The sequence below is a fragment of the Trachypithecus francoisi genome, unplaced genomic scaffold, assembly GCF_009764315.1.
Source record: "Trachypithecus francoisi isolate TF-2019V2 unplaced genomic scaffold, Tfra_2.0 Lachesis_group13, whole genome shotgun sequence".
NCBI lineage: Eukaryota > Metazoa > Chordata > Mammalia > Primates > Cercopithecidae > Trachypithecus > Trachypithecus francoisi.
In genome coordinates this window covers 56629390-56634757 of record NW_022681458.1, presented here as the reverse complement: position 1 = coordinate 56634757, position 5368 = coordinate 56629390, and the positions used below count along the sequence as shown (strand labels likewise).

Genomic DNA, 5368 nt, shown 5'->3' with positions numbered 1-5368 from the left:
TATAATGACTGAATACCATTCCATTTTATGTACAAAGCACATTTATTTATCTATTTATCTGTTGATGGACAGATTCAGGACAGATATAGATTATTTCTATACCTGGTCTTCTATGAATAATACTGCAATGAACATGAATGTTATATATCTTCAAAACACTGATTTTATAGATTTTGGATATATACTTAGAAGTGAGATTGCTCAGTCATATAGTTCGATTTTAAATTTTTTAAAGTAATCTCTATACTATTTTCCTCAGTAGCTGCACCATTTTACATTTGCATCATTATTGTTACAAGGGTTCCAATTTCTCCACATCTTGGCCAATACTTGTTATCTTTTTTAAAATTTGTTTTTTATAATAGCCATTATGACAGGTGTGAGGTGATAGTTTATCAAGGTTTTGATTTGTGTTTCCTTGATCATGAGTAACATTGAACACCTTTTCATATACCTGTTGGTCATTTGTATGTCTTTTTCAGCGAAATGTCTATTCAAGTATTTTGTTCATCTTTTAATCAGGTTATTTTAAAAATTAAATTACTTTTGATTTTGCTATTGCATTTTACATGTTCCTTTTATATATGTTTTTATATTAACCACTTGTCATATACATGATTTGCAAATAATTTTCTCCCATTCCATAAGTTGCCTTTTTATTGTTTATTTTATTTTCCTTGTACAGAAGATTATTAGGATTTTACTTATTTTACTTGGCTTGGTTAATGAAACTCAAACTGAGACTCAAAACCAGCAACAGAGTGCTTTCAAGTAACAAACATTTTTTTGTCCAGACATTTCCAGGATTTAGTAAGAATAAATCAGTCCAAACCAGTTTTAATATCCAGAAACATCAACACAGCTGTCCATGTTTGAAAACATAAGGCTCAAGGAAAAGTGGATCCTCATGGTCTGGAATTATTCATTAAGGGGGTAATGCAGCCGCTTTTTATATTCTATTCCCCAAGAAGAGGGGAGTGAACTTCCTTTTCCTCAAAACCAAGGAGTATGGGAGTGGTATAAGAGTGTCAAATCTTAAAGGAAATGGAGACATAATATCTAAAGTTGATAAAATACTGCTCAGCACGATATTTAAAAACTGGGGCAGAACTAATTGTAGAGTGATTCAAAAGATGTAAGTGGTTGCCTGGTGTTAGGGATATAGAACTGAGGAGTAGGACTGTGGGGAGTTAGATTTATATACTTGTTTTTCATTTATGCCTTTGAATATTGTTTATATTGTTTACCTATATGTATGCATATGTATGCATTGTTTTGACAAAATATGAGTTTTACATGTATATCTTTTATTTTTAATTTTTTTAAATTATACTTTATTTTCTAGGGTACATGTGCACAACGTGCAGGTTTGTTACATATGTATACATGTGCCATGTTGGTGTGCTGTACCCATTAACTCGTCGTTTACATGTATATCTTTAAAATAGTTGTATTTATGGAGCTTATGATAGAAGAATGAACTACTGATTAATGAAATGGAATCGTAGAGGTAAGCACATCTGAGAACAATTTTTTAGATTATGTTGACATAGATTATTAGCTTTACAAAGTATAACTTCTGTTGCCAAGCTTTTCAGTGGCAGAAAGTAGACCTTTTTGGAATATCCATATGTAATCTGACTGTAGAGGACTCATTTTAACCGAGTTTATAAAGCACTGTGGTGACTAAAGCAAATAATAACGTAGTGTATATTTCAAGATAGCTAGGATAAAGTATTTGAATGTTGTCACCAAAAAGAAGTGATAAATGTTTAAAGTGATGGATATGATAATTACACCAATTTTATCATTATACAATGTATACATGCATTGAAATGTCATACTATACTCCATAATATGTACAATTATGTGTTAAATATAAATTTAAAAATTAATTTAAAAAGCACAGTAGTACATAGAGACAATTGTCACATTTCACATTTTCTCATTGACAATTTAACAATATAATCAATCACTGTATTTGTCTATACATGTATAAACACAATGTAGCCACATTTAGTTAGTATTTAATTTGAAATAATTGTATATTCACAAAATTCACAAGCATAGCCAATAGCCATATTTGAAGAGGAGACTGCAGAGAATATTCTGTAGAAACAAAAGACCTCAAAAATGTCAATGTTAGTCAACCACGAAAGGAAAAGATGAACAAAACTCTCTTAAATTGCTGTCTCATCTTCTATCAATCGAATGCAAAGGATGAATCCTTCCCACTATACTAAAATCTAGTTTCTGATCGGTATTTTTTTCATCATTTTAAAGAATGCAAATTTAAATTATATGACACTACAATGTAAGTACCTGATGTGTCTAAATGATGAAACACCAATCCTTGCCAAAAATGATAAAAGAGTACATACTCAGTATTAATTGTGACAGCTATTGCAGTTCCTAGATTACAAACAGCTTTTCCTTAGTTAAAAAGTGCACCAATCGAGTAGAGGTACATTTAAAGACCTGAATTTTCTTCATGATAATTTTTAAAAAGATTTTTCACAACCTGAGAACATAAAAGATGTAATTTTCATTGTAATTTTAAAACAATATTTTCCTTTTATCTTGGAATTTTTGTATTTTTGCACAGTGGCTTTCATGAATACTTTAAATCTCGTCTCTAAAAGAAACGACAATTGCACAATCTGAAAAAATACCATAATTTATGAAAAAACAAACAGGCATTTAATCACTGAATATCTGATAGATATTCCAGTACCAAGCCATAAGCTGACAAAGTACATGTATGTGAAGATGTGGTACTTTGGTCTAACATGTAGCACTGTTAGATGGTAGATGATAGATGCTATATTCATATGTTTTGTGACTACAATGAACAGAATTTGGTTTCATTTAATATAGTTTATAGTAGATACTTTAAGTTTCAGTATTTCAAGCTAACACAGGATTGTTAAATTTGTCTATTATATTACAGAATAATTAAAATGAATATTTTGAATAAGGAATAGAAAAAAGGCATTAAGATTTAACCCAGTAGTATTGAGTGAATAACTATGGACTGAAAAACAGGAGTCTTATTTTAAGGACTGGATAAAAGTAATTCTTAATATCTATTAATAGTAGGGGAATGTCCGTGGAAATATAATATGTTTTAATACAAATAGCATTAACATATGAGAAAAATAAATGCTAAATTTTCTGGCCTGATTTAATGTAGAAAAATAAAATCTTGTAAATGACTAAAATACTTGCCAATGATATATCTATCTATCTATCTATCTATCTATCTATCTATCTATATTTATATACCTCTGATGTTATTAACTAGTGCCCATTTATCTGGTTTAAATTTTGGCCGGGCGCGGTGGCTCACACCTGTAATCCCAGCACTTTGGAAGGCCGAGAAGGGAGGATCACGAGATCAGGAGTTCGAGACCAACCTGGCCAATATGGTGAAACCCCGTCTCTACTGAAAATACAAAAATTAGCCAGGCGTGGTGTTGTGCGCCTGTAATCCCAGCTACTCAGGAGGCTGAGGCAGGAGAATTGTTTGAACCTGGGAGGTGGAGGGTGCAGTGAGCTTAGATCGTGCCACTGCACTGGAGCCTGGGCGACAGAGTGAGACTCCGTCTCAAGCAAACAAACAAAAAACCTAAAGCTTTTTGTGTCCATATTTCTAGTTATAAAAATGATACCTTTGTTATTTGAAAAGCAATATATGAAAACTATGTGAAAGTTTTCCAGTTTTTGGTAGGATGAAGTAAATACCCTTTTATCTCTTACAGAATGTAAGTATAAAACCTTGACAGAATATGTGGCACAGCTATTTGAGGACCCGAAATGTAGACAGAAACAGACAGGTAAAGGTAGAACACTGTAAATTAACGTACCTCCAGAACAGCAGTATATCTGCCATTTTTGTATCGTTTAGTATCTCCTGGCCCAAACTTAATTCACTGGGGAACTTTACAGTGATCTGAAGGGCAAAACAAAACAAAACAAACAAACAAACAAAAAAACAAAATGTAAGGAAAAACTTAATTAAAGCTCAGAGAGAGAGAAGGAAAATAATATTTTGTCCTTTATTTTTATTTTCTCTCATACTATAGGTTTCTAGGCAACCCTGCAGTGGTAGTAGTGGTGACAGCAGCAGCTGCAATGATGGCAGCCTGCAGGAGCCAAGAGTGTAAGAAATGGAAACCTCTCTGTCTATTTTCTCTGGAGCTATAGATTCAGACAGTGAGGCGAAAGTCCTGTTGTCTTTCTCTCTCATTCATATCTATATCTATATGTTTATCTATATCTAATCTATATGAATATTTATATATTTATATTTACATATCTCCTTATTCCTTTTGGAATCAGAAATGGGTCAGTTACAGAAGTGGTTGTATTCTGCCTGTAGGATTGAAAAAACAACAACAAGAGAATAATGGGGAAAACTGTAGAGAGGTGGCAGAGCTAGAAAAACCAATCCCATTGATAAGTTTGTGAACTACTGGGCTCACCTTTGGCCTATGCATGTAAAAATCTAATTAGCATGCAAAAGACATTAAGAACTGAGCTAACAGACCTTTTCCCGAGTTCTTTACTAAGCTTTGCTGCAAATATGGCACAGAATTGTATAGCAAAGTAATGGGTTTGAAAAATGAACTGACATTGGAACCATAGACCAGAGAATGAGGGTTAGATCTTGCAGCCTGAACCCACCCAGGTAAATTTCATAATAAAGCATGAATTTTACATTCTTCACAGGACTTTGACAAGACCCAGTGTCTCATAACGTAAAATTCAAAATGTCAAGATATAATCCAAAAGTACTCAATGTATGATGAATCATAATATCAACTTGCTAGAAGAAAATGGTCAAAAGGTGATAGAAATATAGGAATTATCTGACAAATACATTCAAATAAGCAAATAAAAACACTTTTGAAACAAATGTTATAATATAAAGTGTAAAAAGCACATAAAATGTGAAGAAGAAAGAAAGGGTAATTTTAGAACTGAAAACCCCACTGAACAAACTCAGTGGAAGAATACAGATAAGATAGGAAAAAGTGAGTGAATGTGAAGATAGTTCAATAGTTTTACTCAATCTGAACACGAGCCATAAAGAGACACACAGAGAGAGAACAAACATTGAATAAATATAACAAACAGACCTTTAGGGACTTGTGGAAAAAGGTCAAGAATTTGGAATTCCATAAGAATAGGCAAAGAGTATGATGCTGAAACAATAATAAAATAAAAATAGATTGAAAGTCCTGCATTTGGTGAAAGACATAGATCTATTGATTTATGAGGCTGAGTGAAACCCAAACAGAATGAACTCAAAGAAATATATGTTCAGATATATCATAAGCAAACTGCTGTAAACTTAAATACATAT

The 5368-nt window shown here is 32.3% G+C and overlaps 1 long non-coding RNA gene across 1 annotated transcript; it reads right to left on the bottom strand.

Annotated features, from left to right (window-relative positions):
• Positions 1-2011: 2011 nt before the first annotated feature.
• LOC117095357 lies at positions 2012-3952 on the bottom strand. The gene is made up of 2 exons (XR_004441938.1): positions 3867-3952; positions 2012-2521 (listed from the first exon to the last, which is right to left on the bottom strand). It is a non-coding gene; the product is annotated as an uncharacterized LOC117095357 (long non-coding RNA).
• Between the last annotated feature and the right edge of the window lie 1416 nt (positions 3953-5368).